This window comes from Salvelinus sp. IW2-2015, unplaced genomic scaffold (genome assembly GCF_002910315.2).
Source record: "Salvelinus sp. IW2-2015 unplaced genomic scaffold, ASM291031v2 Un_scaffold1643, whole genome shotgun sequence".
Lineage (NCBI taxonomy): Eukaryota > Metazoa > Chordata > Actinopteri > Salmoniformes > Salmonidae > Salvelinus > Salvelinus sp. IW2-2015.
The window spans coordinates 170,673-187,271 of NW_019943056.1; the positions used below are offsets into that span (position 1 = coordinate 170,673).

Here is a 16,599-nt window from a genome sequence, read left to right on the forward strand (position 1 = left end):
ATGTCTTAAGGAGTTGAACATGTTATTTTTCCAACTTGTCAAAGTGACAAACTGACAAAAACAACTTTATATCGAAGGAATGCCTTTGATTTAACGGCCTGCACATTCGCAGTTCGGCGCGAGACCCAATGACCTGTTTCTATGCATGAGCTTTGCTAGCCAACGTCCATGACATCGCCTACAAGTGTGATCAGGGATTTCTATTGAAAAGCAGTTTTAGCCTATCTGAATACTGTACTGTCTTGGTTTATCCCCAGGACAAATTAGCTAGCAACAAATTAGCTAAATGTCCATGAATGTTTAATGTGTTTTGACATCTCTCCAAATGAATATAGTTGGTTCACAGTTGGTATTTTAACCTGCGTGTCGTGAAAGCGTCTGGTTGGAATAGACAAAATCAACATCGCACATGCGCACCGATCGCGCGGACGCAATGCCCAGAAACCGTTAAGGTCATCATGTTATGGATTTTCTGACAACTGAAATGAATCAAAGAATCAGTCAGTGAAAGGATACAGCTCAGTGATGATGACAACCATGTTCTTCTTCTCAAAGGCGTCATGGAAGTAGAGCATTTTCTCGTGGTTCAGCTCTGACAGAAGGTTCATCTCTCTCAGGACCAAGGCCTTCCTCTTGGCCCTCGCAGACACGAACTTGGCCGCATACTCCACCTTSCCCTTCTTCTCAGACACCCTCTTCACATAGGAGAACGCCCCACTGGAAAACAGTTGCACAATGATGATATCATTGCAATAACTCTAGGAGAATGACCAAATCTTTCAATGGGGTTGAGTTCTGAGAAACCAAAAGTCCTAGTTGAGAAAGWAAAGGGACATGAGTATTAAACDGTYRGTGACACCTTGTTATTGTTCAACTTCTGGTGAGTCAAGCCAAGCTCTACCAGAGAAAAACAAAAACAAAWAGCCTTTGTGATGTGTTCCTCTATTGACGGGTGACTCACCTCTCCTCTATTTCTGTCTGCTATCATTATGCAGTCAGGTTGTTGTTTGGTGTGGTGGAATTCCCCCTACTGACCTTTGTGGCCACCGTTCACAGTGCAATTTAATACAGATAGTAGCTACCACTCGCAGAGCCTTTAAATACAGAAGAGATAGCCTGGCTSAGCGGATGTTGRTGGTGATTGCCTGGTCCATGACTCACCGTCCTATCTCCTTGTGTACATCGTAGTAATCAGTCAGCCTCCGCATCTTCCTCAAAATGGACCCCTCATCCTCCATGGGCTCCACCACCTCCTTCCTGACTGCAGGCAGAGGGTTGGTACAGGGGGCAAGGTTAATGTGGGTTGGTGGGTGGTTTGTCTCTGTCTCTGTCTCTGTCTCTGTCTCTGTCTCTGTCTCTGTCTCTGTCTCTGTCTCTGTCTCTGTGTGTGTGTGTGTGTGTGTGTGTGTGTGTGTGTGTGTGTGTGTGTGTGTTGACAGATGGTTTAATAGTCTCAGACACCTTGTGGTCCAACCCATATGGAGCAGATTTGGTTGTTTAACTCTCGATTACAACAAGCTTTGGCTGAGATATTACAAGAACAAACAGATGCAATCCAACTAAAARTGCCATTTCTGGCAACAACAAATAATAGGAAAAGCCTTGGGACTGTGACATCTGTCTTAACAATATTCAGTGTGCAGAAAAAGCACACTTTTCAACAAGAGTGTGTCTTTAATACRTTACCGTAAGGGTGTGTTAATCAACAATAATTCATCAATTATGTAAGCAGAAAGTATCATTCTTGTAGATGTTTTCCAGACTTATTCCAATATCTGTATATATCCTTATACATTTCAGACAATATAGACTATGGTCCTGACCTTTGTGGACAGTGAGTTCAGCCTTGCAGGAGACTTGCCCAGCCAGGTTCTTGGCGGTGCAGGTGTACACCCCTGAGTCCTCAGGCAGGGCATTCAGCACCACCAGGGAACACTCCATATCATCGTACACAAAGGTGAAGTGACTGCTCTCCGACAGCAGAGTGTCATCCTGGAACCACAGAACAGATAACCACAATCAATRCCACTTGATCAACTATCATGGTTGGTAGGTTGGGTTTCCTGGAACCACAAAGGAGTTAATCATCCAACACGCTGTTAATTCACTGCCACAATAAGTTTATGTGGTTAATGATATGATATCCATCCATTGACTCTTATCATACCTTGTACCACAGATATCAGGATCGGGTTGTCCCTCGACAACCACAGCAAAGCGAGATGTCTCTCCTACATGTATTTCCAAGTCCTCCATGATGGACTCAAATTTAGGACGCACTGTTGGGAGAAAAGGAGGATAGAGAGTTTGGGGTCAGTTTGGATTTTTACCTCGTCATAGTTACAGTAAGCAACAGGGCTGTTAGCTGATTCTAGATCTACACATAGGGGTGAACTTTGACCCAAACTCACCTGCCATGGCCAGTAGGATGGTACAGAGGTCGCTGCCAAACTGGTTGTTGGCTGTACAGACCAGCTGACCGGTGTCAGTGCTTTCACCCTCTGGATCTTTAGGGTGTGTTGGTCGTCGTCTGGCAGCTCATCTCAAACATCCCTGGCTTGTTGAGCAAAATCACTCCCCTCCTCTTCCAGGTGACCACAGCATTAATGTGGTTAAGGGTGAGGGTGATGCTCACGGACTGGTTCTCCACCACATACACACGTCAGGCTTGTCCAGGATGATGGGAGCTTTCCTCAGATAGGGACCTGATAGGGATCAAAGGTCAAATGATCAAGGGATCAAACCATCATCTCTGATGTGTTGACAGACGATCATACTCTCACAATAGTAGATCCTATATATCCAGGCTACATATCCGGCTCGAAGGACCATGTAATTATAATATTTTTGTACACCTGCTGCAATGTGTTTGGTGACATTGCTTTTGCACTATGCAAGTGTTTACATAACATTTAACCTTTGACCCTCCAACAAAACTGTAGAGACTTGGAGCTTATATAAGCACCTCTATCCATGAGCTGCACCAGGTCAGTGGAGGGGGAGGGTTTGCTGAGGAGCTTGGCGGTGGGCGCTAGGACCTGAGAGCGTAGCGGACCCTTGGAGAGACCGGTGACTGTGTAGGTGTGTCTCTCTCAGGTTGGAGGCTATGATGCTCCACTGGATGGAACCAGAGGCTGCTTTTGCACTGCATACATCAAAGAACTGCCATCTGGAAGTACAACCATGAGGGTTACTGTAGTAGTGTAGCGAATTTGGAGGTAGAGTAGCCTGAAAGGGACTCGAATCCAGGTCCTGTGACTCTCAGTTATATTGAGGCATACCTATGGAAGAGTCAAGCCTCTTTGGTTTCTTCCAGCTGAGTGTTATGGTCTTCCCTGTTATGGACTCTACCACTGGAGGACCATCGGGGGGATCGGAACAATATCTACCAAAGGAAAATACAAATGTACCAACACACCCATACTGTAATCAGTTGGCACAATGATTCTCGTGGCTTTTTTGGTTGGAGCACCTGTTGCTGTGATTGCTGGTGGATGGTCCCCATCCATCTGTGATGTAGAGGTGTGCGTAGCAGGCTGCCTTCCCCACTTTGTTGGAGAGAACTCTTGTAGACGCCCCGTGGCCGTGACACACACAGCGGATGACCAGACTGTGGAATCCCTGTCTGGAGGAGGAGAGAGAGAGAGATGACGCAGGTAGAGGAGGGAGGAGAGAGAGATGAGCAGGTAGAGGAGGGAGAGAGAGAGAGAGAGAGACGAGAGAGAGAGTAGGAGAGAGAGAGGATGACGCAGGTAGGAGGAGAGAGAGAGAGATACGAGGTAGAGGAGGGAGAGAGAGAAGATGACGCAGTAGAGGAGGGAGAGAGAGAGATGACGCAGGTAGAGGAGAGAGAGAGAGAAGATGACGCAGGTAGAGAGAGGAGAGAGAGAGAGATAATAATGGATGAGGAGAGAGAGAGAGATGGCAGGTAGGGAGAGAGAGAGATGGCAGTAGAGGGGGAGAGAGAGAGATGACGCAGGTAGAGGAGGAGAGAGAGAGAGATGACTAATGTAGATGAGGAGAGAGAGAGATGACTAATGTAGGGAGGGGAGAGAGAGATGACGCAAGTAGAGGAGGGATAGAAAGAAAGAGTGAGAGCGAACGAGAGAGAGAGAAATAGAGAGAGATTGCTTCCTACGCTGGGTCATCTTCCTGTCGCTGTGCTGTGTATCTTCTTGCCGTTGTGGTACCAGGCGATGGTGGGGTAGGGCAGGCCCGCCACCTTACACTTTAGCACCGCCTCCTTCCCCTCGATCACTCCAGGTCAGCCAGGGGCTTGACGAAGTCAGGCATGTTCCTCTGCTCCTGCTCCACCTCGCTCTCCAGAACCTCCGGCTCCTCAGCGATGGAAGCATCTCTCTCAGCTTTGCCTGGAGAGAAGAAGGAAGCAAATAGAATGAGAGACAGAAGGAAAGGGAAATACAGAAGAGAAGACAATGAAACATGCCTATTATTTGTTTTTAGATCACTGAGATGAGGAGAAGAAGCCAATTCAGACTAGTGGGATCACCCACAGTCTATGGTTTCCCCCATACATGTGAGAAGAGATAGCGGGCCGTGGTTCCTGCATGTAGAGTTCGGCTGTGCACTCCGCCTTTCCGCGTGCGTTCTTAGCGACGGCTGTGTAGAAGCCCTCCGTGTCCTGCTGACGTGGGTGATGACAATGAGTAACGGCCTCCTTCCTGCAGGAGACGCACATTCTCACTCTCCTCCCCCGGTTCTCTGGTGGAGTAAACACAATATGGTAGATTCATAAAGAGTCAACAATGGGGTAACAAAGAGACATTACGAGCCATACTAGCCTACATTACCAATTTGCTGTCCATTCTGTACCAATAGAGAATACAGATACATTCTAAGAGAGATATTACCGAAATGGTTCCAGGTAACGATGGGAGGTGGGGACCCGCTGACTTGCAGTCAAAACGGGCAGTGCGACCCTCTATGACCTCCAGGATGTCCAGCTTGCGGGTGAACAGGGGCTCCCTGGAGGGAGTGACCTTTAGGTGGGCACTGGAGGTCAACTTCTCTGGAAACAGGAAGGAAAATCACCAGCAATTGTATTAATGGTTTATAAGTAGTTTATAGACAATAAGTGATTTACAAATGATTAAAAAAAATAGGTTTTAACTCATTGGTTGAAATTGTGTGATCATCTTTTTGTTTTTGCCAAATAGTGTGGCTGTATCATTACATTACTATATACACTCAGCAATTCATTACTGCCGTATAAACCCATTATTTGGCAAGGAAGTTTTTTTTCTGGAGTTGTCATTTACCTTTGGCAGTGCTCAGCTTGCAGGTGTAGGTTTCCACTGTCGTCTTCATGTACTGAGTTTAACAGCAGCCGGCACCTGTAATAGAAATCCCTCTGTCAGCTGCCTGGACCTTATTACACGCTCCATGAGCTAACACTGCCTCACATCACTTGTGTGGGCTGTTTCCTTCATTAGAAAAGTGAATGTCCATTCACAGTTTGCTTATGGATAATGTTGTTGTATCAGAAATTGAATTTTGAAGGCCCCCTCCATACTGCTCTGACAAACCATCCCATCTACTCAGATCAGAGTGGATGAAGGAGAAGGGGCATGGAAGGATCACTTCAAAGATTTGAGGCACCCTCTATCGCTCTCACCCATTCAATCAAGGGGGGAAGGAATTCACTTAAAAGCATTGAGGCACCTTTCCCTTTCATAGTGTCTAGGCCAGGGCACTCCAACCCTGTCCTGGAGAGCTAGCCTCCTGTAGGGTTTCACTCCAACCCTGTTCCTGGAGAGTACCTCCTGTGGGTTTCACTCCAACCCTGTTCCTGGAGAGCCTCCTGTAGGGTTTCACTCCAACCCTGTCTCTGGAGAGTACCTCCTGTAGGGTTTCACTCCAACCCTGTTCCTGGAGAGCTACCCTCCTGTAGGGTTTCACTCCAACCCTGTTCCTGGAGAGCTACCCTCCTGTAGGGTTTCACTCCAACCCTGTTCCTGGAGAGCTACCTCCTGTAGGGTTTCACTCCAACCCTGTTCCTGGAGAGCTACCCTCCTGTAGGTTTCACTCAACCCTGTTCCTAGAGAGCTACCTGTTCTTAGAGAGCTACCCTCCTGTAGGTTTCACTCCAACCCTGTTCCTGGAGAGCTACCTCCTGTAGGGTTTCACTCCAACCCTGTTCCTGGAGAGCTACCCTCCTGTAGGGTTTCACTCCAACCTGTTTCCTGGAGAGCTACCCTCCTGTATGGGTTTCGCTCAACCCTGTTCCTGGAGAGCTACCTCTCTGTAGGGTTTCACTCCAACCCTGTTCCTGGAGAGCTACCCTCCTGTAGGGTTTCACTCCAACCCTGTTCCTGGAGAGCTACCCTCCTGTGGGTTTCACTCCAACCCTGTTCTGGAGAGCTACCCTCCTGTAGGGTTTACTTCCAACCCTGTTCATGGAGAGTTACCCTCCTGTAGGGTGTCACTCCAACCCTGTTTCTGGAGAGCTACCCTCCTGTAGGGTTTTCGTCAACCCTGTTCCTGGAGAGCTACCCTCTGTAGGGTTTCACTCCAACCCTGTTCCTGGAGAGCTACCCTCCTGTAGGGTTCACTCAACCCTGTCCTGGAGAGCTACTCCCTGTAGGGTTTCACTCCAACCCAGTTGTAACAAACCTGATGCAGCTTATCAACCAGCTACTTATTAGAATCAGGTGCGCTAGATTAGTGTTGGAGCGATAGCAGGTTGGAGAGCCTTGGTCTAGTCCTACCCACCTCTTCCCGTTAAAGGTCATCTTGCAGTTGAGCAGTGCCGGCTGAACCAGTTTCCATCGGACAGCAGTCTACTTCCACATCCAGAGGCCCGGTCATGTGACACTCAAACATGGCCGACTCTCCGGCCCTCACCGCCACGTCTCGCACCTCTCTGATGATGACCAGGGCTTCCTGGTGCCGGGGAGGCTGGGAAAACAGAGGAGAGACACACAGATCTGTTACGTTGCAGCTAGAAACACAAGCTTTTGCTGCACCTGCGATAACAATACACTTTGATTTGATTTTGAGCTTTTTACAAATGCAGCTGCACCAACCCTAATGGTCAGTCACTGACGCTGGTCTTGTGGATTTTGGAGTGATCTTTACCTTTGACATCTTGTTTGCATTCGCTCTGCTTGGTTCCGTATTCGTTGATGATCTTGCAGGTGTAGAGTCCTGCATCAGATCTCTGTGCTGAAGTGATGATCATTCACTGGTGCCGTCCTCTGTCTCACGCACAATGAATCTGCCATTGGTTTTTAGGGTCACTTTGTCCCTCAACCTAGGTGATAAAAACAGGTACATTCTGAGCTCTTGCAAAAAGAATGAGAGAAAGACATGACAAACTGTACTGAAACACACTGAATACTGTATTCTTACCAGTACACCATAGGTTTAGGCTGTCCTCTGACTTTGACAGACATGGTAACCTCCTGTCCCTCTGTCACCCCGTGGTCATTCAGTGCTGCTATCAACCAAAAGACTAAGACTGTCTAAAAGCCGGTACATTGAATACTCAGTGGCGAGGGGAGAAATCCCCCTTAGACTATTGAGATGCCTCCTGAATCTTCTTACCTGAAAAGAGGGAGGATCTTTGAAGAAGGCYTATTTAGACTGTGGCCCCACCCCTCGTGAGGGTGGTTCTCCAATCTCCATGACCTCCTCCAGGGGGCTCAGGTACTCCTCGTCTGATTGGAGGGGACTCGTGACCTCCACCAGGGGCAAGCTGCTCGGCTTCCCACCATGCACCTGGGTCAGCTCTGGAGAAACAACATAATACTTGTTTACCATTTACTGTATCATTTGAATGTATTTTAAGGATGTCCCCACCAGAGGAGGCCGGTGGGAGGAGCTATCAGAGGACGGGCTCATTGTAATGGTTGTAATGGAACGGTATCAAACACATCAAACATATGGAAACCACGTTTGACTCATCTGCATTCATTCCATTCCAGCCAATACAATGTTCCCATTCTCCTATAGCTCCTCCCACCAGCCTCCACTGGTCCCTACAAAATGGTGCCCCGTGTGAGCACGATCCTTTACAGTATCAAAATGAACAGAACAAGCGCATCGTCCTGTCTATGCAACACAGAGCGAGGCAGGGTAATAAAAATGAATTTTGTAATATAGATCAAACATTACTCACAATAATTCCACAAAGACGTTTATGGACCAGCCCGATATGGCAACGTAGTTAACAAAATGGACACATTGTAACTTGATAGTGTTTGTGAGGCATAAAACCCAGAGAATGTAGCAATAAGCATTAACTGAATTGCTAGAATATTCAAAATTAGCTTCCCAACAAGCAGCGTATGAGTGCTCCACTGTCTCCTGTTCTGCTTGTGTGTTGCTCTACTTGTATCACCATGGTGACAAGAGGTTGTTAAGAGATGACCGGATGGACACTCTCACACACCACACACACACACACACACAAAACACACACACCACACACACACACACACACACACACACACACACACACACACACACACACACACACACAACCACACACACCACACACACACACACACACACACACACACACACACACACACACACCACACACACACACACACACACACACACACACACACACATTGCTGAGGGACCCTTTGAAGTGACCAGTGCTGGACAGATAATATTAATCCCTAATCCTGACCCAATCATTCTGGAGACTAGCCCAGCGCCACAGGAGGACCACCAGCCTCTCCACAAGTCACAGTTAATTCAGCTCCACAGAGGAACCATAGTATTGTAGCAGCCACCTCTTTACAAAACCATGGGCTCCAGAATTCAATTTCACTGGCAAAATAAACAGACAATGTTCTGACAATCGAACGAGAACAATCGACAGAAGCTATAGATAAAATATGAAAGTGTTCTCTCCTGTTAGGAAAAAGAACAGGGTAGCTTAGATATATAGAAACTGCTTGCTTCGATTGCTTGGCCATACACATGAGAGATAAAGTGATCAACATCACAGAGACTAAAGCTAAACAAGGACGTCTGCAGAAAGAACAGAGGACATACAGGCATTCTAGATGTTTAGAGGTCGTAGAACCAGAAATGAAAGTGAAAACCCTTGATGTTAAAATGTTCCAATTTCTTCTAACTATGACGAAGAAGTGTCCGATGTGGAGATCGAGGACTCACCTAAGAAGTTACATGTCTGAGTCGAGCGTGTGCACAGACAACCAGCACCAGCTTTCTTCCTGTAATGCTGCCAACGTCTACACAAATGCTCATGAAGCAAGCATTCCTAGCCTGCTCTAATAATCTACCAATTCAATCTCATCCTCCTCTCCCTCTCTCCCTCACTTTCCTCCTTCTTCTTCAGCTCCAAATTCTCTTCTTCCTTCTCTCTGTCCTCCAGCAATATTACATCGACCCACATTCCCTGTAGCCTAAAGGCTTTGATACAACAAAATAAAATTATTATTAAAATCAAGTCAGACTGCAATATTGCAGTATTTATGTGATTCATAAACACCAAAGACTTTTGGAAAGCATCTCATATTGTGGGTATATATTCAAGTTGCAAAAACTCAGATTTGATGTACGTGGGTTAAATTGAGACGTTAATACCCTGAATCTCCTCTAATACACACGTATAAATCCCAACTTGATCGCCAAAATCCTCACCCACCCCACAGAACCATAGCAACATGACTCATAATCTCGTTGTGCATGAGTTTGGCAATCCCCCTGACTCTAGCATCTCAGGGTGGAATCATCACAGATAAAGAAAGGGTCTTGTGACCGTAACATTAATCTCACACTGGGACATACAACAGACCGCCATTGAGAACAAGAGGCTGCTATAAATACCTAGTGGTAGCCTCCACTGCCTAATATGGCCAAGCAGGCCTGGACGCTGAGCTGGTGCCAGAAAACTACAGCAGTAGCGTTCCCTCTGCAGGATAACACTGTGCAGAGACATTACAGGCCTGGATAAAGAGCTTGGGGCACATTCAAAGGAAGTTTAAATAGTTTGGCTTCCTCAAAAGATATGGAATAAGTGGCTCTAAGAGAGCGAGAGACATTTATGAGCATATGTATGTATATTGGATTGCACAGAGATCTGTGTGTTTCTGTTTGAGGTAATATTATATTATTGCAGCCATTACTCAAGTGACTGGAAAGGACTGTGGTTGTGTTTTGATTTGATGCAGGAGTGGTACTGTTTGTCTGCATTGAGAGCTGTGGTGTGATTTATCTTTTTATATAACCACAATTCAAACTATTGACTATTGACCGAACCAACAGACAGCTCAGCTAATAATACACAAACTAAAGTTTTATGTCCAAGAGGAATACTCATTCTGTTGACAAAGACTAATCCCCAGTTTTGAACATCCGCCTAACTGACTGAAACCGGGGACCTTTAGTGACTGGAAGGCAAATCTTTGTTTTGAAATCCACCAGGGGACCAAAACGCCTTTCACAAATTATGAGTTGCCATGGCAACTATCTGTGAATGGAGCTTGGGCTTGGAATTGGATGCCCCTTTGTAGTTATGAAGACAAAATGTCAGAGCAGAGCTGGCAGGGGATTAGGATGGGGATTGTGGTGGTGTGTGTGTGTGTTGTTGTGTGTCTGTCTGGTGTCTGTCTGTCTGTCTGTCTGTCTGTCTGTCTGTCTGTCTGTCTGTCTGTCTGTCTGTCTGTCTGTCTGTCTGTCTGTCTGTCTGTCTGTCTGTCTGCTGTCTGTCTGTCTGTCTGTCTGTCTGTCTGTCTGTCTGTCTGTCTGTCTGTCTGTCTGTCTGTCTGTCTGTCTGTCTGTCTGTCTGTCTGTCTGTCTGTCTGTCTGTCTGTCTGTCTGTGTTGTCGTGCGTGCGTGCGTGCGTGTTGTGCGTGTGTGTGTGTGTGCATCCCAGACATAAAAAATGGTGTGCCTTTGATTCCTAGAATGTATGGCCTTCTGTCTGTCTGTAACCCCGCTCACCTGGTTTGATGTAGAGCGTGGCGTTGCAGGATGCTTTCCCGGCCGCGTTGACAGCGGTGACGCAGTACGTCCCGGTGTCTCCAGACCTCATCTGGGTTATCAGTAGGGAGTGCTGCTCCCCCTCAGCCCTGACCACATGGGACGGGCTGCTCCTTATCAGAACATTACTCTTCTTCCAAGTCACTGCATTCCAAGGGTCAGACACAAAGATACATCTCAGACCACGCTCAGACAACTTAATCACAGTCCCTTCCCCTGTGTCTTGGTGCAGAATGATGTGTGGCCCTTAAGCACCAATCCAAGGTCAGTTTGACATACAGGAAATATTCAGACCCCTTCCCTTCATTCAGATTTTCTGACATTACAGCCTTATTCTAAATTTATATATTTTTTTTTTAACTCATCAATCTACACACAATACCCCATAATGACAAAGCGAAAAGAGGTTTTTAGAAATTTTAGCAAATATATTGAAAATAAAAAACAGAAATATCTTATTTACATAAATATTCAGACCGGAAATTAGCTCAGGTGCATCCCGTTTCCATTGATCATCATTGAGATGTTTCTGTAACTTGATTGTCCACCTGTGGTAAATTCAATTGATTGGGCATGATTTGGAAAGGCACACACCTGTCTTTATAAGGTCCCACAGTTGACAGTGCATATCAGAGCTAAAACAAGCCATGAGGTCAAAGGGATTGTCTGTGGAGCTCCAAGGCAGGATTTGTTGCGGCACAGATCTGGGGAAGGGTACCAAAACATTTCTGCAGCATTGAAGGTCCCCAAGAACACAGTGACCTACATTATTCTTCAATGGAAGAAGTTTGGAACCACCAAGACTCTTTCCTAAAGCTGGCCGCCCGGCCAAACTGAGGAATCGGGGGAGAACGGCCTTGGTCAGGGAGGTGACCAAGAACCCGATGGTTCCTCTGTGGAGATGGGAGAACCTTCCAGAAGGACAACCATCTCTACAGCACTCCAACAATCAGGCCTTAATGATAGAGTGGTCAGACGGAAGCCACTCCTCAGTAAAAGYCACATGACAGCCCGCTTGGAAAAAGCCACCTAAAGGACACTCAGACCATGAGAAACAAGATTCTCTGGTCTGATGAAACCAAGATTGAACTCTTTGGCCTSAATGCCAAGAGTCACATTTGGAGGAAACCTGGCCCCATCCCTACATGTACGGTGAAGCATGGTGGTGGCAGCATCATGCTGTGGGGATGATTTTTAGGTGCAGGAACAGGGAGACTAGTCAGGATCGAGGGAAAAATGAACAGAGCAAAGTACAGAGAGATCCTTGATGAAAACCTGCTCCAGAGCGCTCAGGACATCAGACTGGGGCGAAGGTTCACCTTCCAACAGGACAGTGACCCTAAGCACACAGCCAAGACAATGCAGGAGTGGCTTCAGGACAAGTCTCTGAATGTCCTTGAGTGGCTCAGCCAGAGCCCAGACTTGAACCAAATCGAACATCTCTGGAGAGACCTGAAAATAGCTGTGCAGTGACTCTCCCCATCCAACCTGACAGAGCTTGAGAGGATCTGCAGAGAAGAATGGGAGGAACTCCCCAAATACAGGTGTGCCAAGCTTGTCGTCATTTTTTTAAAATGTATTTTATTTCAGCTTTATTTAACCAGGTAGGCCAGTTGAGAACAGGTTCTCATTTATAACTGCGACCTGGCCAAGATAAAGCAAAGCAGTGCTACASAAACAACACAAAGTTACACATGGAATACACAAAATGTACAGTCAATAACACAATGGAAAAGTCTATATACAGTGTGTGCAAATTAAGTAAGATTAGTATATGGGGCTTACCCAAGAAGACTCAYGGCTGTAATCACAGCCAAAGGTGCTTCAACAAAGTACAGAGTAAATATGATATTTTTTAACAAATTTGCTAAAATTTCTAGAAAACAGTTGTTGCTTTGTCATTATGGGTTATTGTGTGTATTGTGTGAAAAAAACAATTTAATCCAATAAGGCTGTAACGTAACAAAATGTGGAAAAAGTCAAGAGGTCTGAATAATTTCCGAAATCATGGTCCAAATGTGTTTGGGAAAGGCAAAAGCTGACCCCAGAGCTTTGCTTAACCTCTACCTGGAGATGACCTACCTGTTGGGAGGGGMRTGCCAGTGATGACACATTTGAGCAGGACCTCAGAGCCAGCGGTGGCGATGGTGTCCCCCAGGGGCCTCTCAAACGCTGGTTTCTCAGCTGGCCCCTCATCTGCCGACATGTAAGAGTCATCTGAATCGTCTCCTACTACAGAAAGGCAGGAGCTGTATTACCTTCCTTCTATACTGTAGATATTAATCTACTATTTCGAGAGCACCAACGGGACCAGCCCCAATGAAGCCCCATTAAGGTCTAGCTGACGTGTGCTCAACGCCCACGTGAGCAATACACTGCCCTAAACATCCACTGACCCTATCCCTAACCACCAGATCCGACCAGCAGTTACTGTCCTACGCTGTCTCCCAGAGCGATAGCACAGACCGAACCCAGCATCAAGAGGCTGACTTTCCCACAGAACCCATGCCATTCCACCCCGACCCCGAACCTTTTTCCCTATCTTCTAGAGGAATCTCCGCGGAAGCACCTTTCAAGCCTTCCTTCCTCCCCCACTGCATCTTCTCTCTTTTCCTCCTCGCACATCTCTCTCTCTCCTGCTCCTCCTCTTCCCATTTCCAAATGAGCTCGTCCTCCACCAGGATGCGTTAGCGAGATGTTCATTCTTCAGCCGCGGAGACGTCCTCCCCGCTCTCCCTTCCGTCTGCTTCGCTTAGAGGGGCTGATGGAAGGGTGGAGATGCGGGTGGGGGACAGCCGTGGGGCCTTGGGCGGGATAGCAGAGCGCTGGTCTCTTTCCGAGGCAAGGCGTCAACGCGAGCTGACCCCACCAGCCATCCGAACCACCCAAAGACGCCCCGCTACGTCTGCCAAAATGGTGGGGCCTTGGAGTAAACCTGGCGCCCGCTTGGAGGACGCTCCGCAGGCCAACACCCAAGACACCAGGCCGTGGTTGCCCGCCCGGCAATCCTACCAAGAGCCGATTTGGAACATTCAAGCCGTCTTTCCGGGGAGAGAGACAGTGCAAACCTTTGCCGGCCTAGACGGTAAGCGGTGCATCTTAAATCCTCGCACAAGGTAGCCGTTTGGAGACCCGGGGTGGTCCATCTGCGGTGCCGAGGCCTGCACTCCAGCTCTCTTATGCAGCCAAAGGCCCCTTTGGGTGTTGTGAAACGATACAAAGTGGATATGCGTCACGTCGGACCGATGTCGTGCGAGGCTCGCCCCGCTGCCGGGAACCGACGCTCAAAGCCTTCCCTGTGCTCAAAATGCGATTATGCTCCAATGTCTAGCCCAGAGAAAATAAAAGCGAATTCACTGTCGAAATGTCCACCCACACCAATATATCCCCACTCTACCTGGCTGTTGTACCACACAGTGCCTATATCACTATGGATCCGTCCAGAGTACCAATCAATGCTACCAACCCACACAACAACCGAGACGAAGGCCAACACACACACACGCCAACACAAATCGACCAAACAAAACACACACACAGATGCTTACATGGACTCATACTCAGCTACCTGGTGGAAGCTTTTCCGCGAACCTGACTCTGTAGATGAGAGGGTGCATCGTCGATCCTCGTAACTTGGTAACCCAGTATGTCTCCATCAGAAACACGAGCCCAACTTTAACCCCACCACTTCTACCGACGTACAGACGGCTAGCTGACAGCTGAAGACTGTAATAATCCTGCTGCTCCCGTTCGCGAACATGAATACCATTTGATCTGTCCCAGAAACGCAAGACTTCTCAGGGATTGGGATGATTTTCGGGACGAAACACTCTCTTCAATCGCTTTCCCTAATAGTCCTCTCTCCTCCAGGACCTTCTCCCTTCTTCCAGCTTCTTGACACACCTTGAGGGGGAATGGCGCTCCAGCTTGCCCACGCAGTCTCTCCAGTCGGCGGGCAACTGCTCAGGTGGAGTAGGCACGTTCTTCCAGGCGTAATGGCCTCAGCCCACCAGCTTCTTGATCCTGCGCCACGCTCCTCTAGTCAAACAATTGTTCTGGAAGCCTTGGACCCCTCTGGATGGTAGCTTGGTTTGTCTCCAGCAGACGAGGCCCTCTTCTTTTCCGAACGTAGCGAGCCGCCTCGATAGGCCGCGCGCATCCGGCGCGTGTCCCCTCACCTACTTTTGGAGAACCCTTCCAGATCGCAGGATGCACCCCACCGGCCGAAAGAGCGCCCAGATTCTGACCCCCGCAACTCACCTCAAACTCACCTTTTGCTTCAAACTCCTTGATCTTGTCAGAAGATCTTTGGTAGCGGCGCGCGGCAGTTTGGGTGTCTTGCCACCACTGCCTGCCGCTGCTTGAAGTAATGTAGAGCGAGGCTTCCTGAAAACATCCTCCCATACTTCAAGCAGCGGCAGCCCTGGAGTTGTTTTTGAGGTTGCAAACAACCCAAACTGCCACAGCTCCTAGTCCCCGCTTCCCAAGCGACCAAATCAGGAACAAGAGGGTCTGATGAGCATACTGTGTGTAGAGAAGGTGACGGACATTGTTCTATCGGAAGCTGAAGAGATGTATTGGGTTGGGAACTACAGTTTGACTGGACTGGGTGAGGCAGGACTGAAAGGAATGGGCCGTTTGGGTTTGGGACGAGAAGGAGATGGGCGGTCCTGGACAGATGGGTTTTAGCGGAAAGGGAAAGTTAGACGCTATAAAGACAGGGACAAGGAGAGGCCCAGGTTTTGGTAACGAGGTAAGAAAAAGCAAAGTAGCGAAGAAAAAAGGGCCATTGGATGTTTGTTGAAACTCGGTTAGAGCCGATATTGTCTTGAGAACGTTGTTTGAAATCTCGTAGCATCGTGTGTGTGCTGTGTGCTGTGCTGTTGTGTGTGTGTGTGTGTGTGTCTGTGGTGTGTGTGTGTGTGTGTGTGATGTGTGTGTGTGTGTGTGTGTGTGTTGTGTGCTGTGTGTGTGTGTGTCGTGTGTGTGTGTAGTCTTCTGGTTTATAGTCAAATAATAATTTGAGTGGTTTATCTTTCTCATCAGGACAGAAGGGTACAACTTTCACAAATAAACAGAACATGGAAATGGCCATAAATGAAGTGATTTATAGCACAGCTGAACACTTAACTTATATGGAACACAAATCTCAAATACACTATAGAAGATAATGCCATGCGGTCTAACACAACATGTGTAGGAGCCAAATAGATGCATTTGTAGTATTTGTATGTTTCCTAATTCATCATCCCTGCTCAAGTGCTAGTTCCCCCTCTACAGGCCAGATGGAGAGAATACAGTTAAAAGTCATACAAGCTCCAAGGCCTACTGGGAGTGACTGGCAATGCAGCACACAAGCGTTGGCCCAGACCAGAGCCAGACCCTGAATGCGTCAATGTTATCATGTTGCAGTTGACACATAGAGAGCAAATTAATACGATCCTGTATGAATTAATCTAAATTACTATCTCTTCCAACATATACAGGAAAGACCCCTTATTCATCAAGCTTATGAACACAATCACACATGCTTTGACACACACACACCTCTCATGTAGCTGAACAAACACAGTCAATTTAGTTGTATGAAACTAGCCCTGGACAAAGACATGCAGA

General features: G+C 47.5%; 1 pseudogene; it reads right to left on the reverse strand.

Moving 5' to 3' along the window:
* The window catches only part of LOC112071559 (striated muscle preferentially expressed protein kinase-like), a 46,658-nt pseudogene extending 31,271 nt beyond the window's left edge, over positions 1-15,387 (reverse strand).
* Between the last annotated feature and the right edge of the window lie 1,212 nt (positions 15,388-16,599).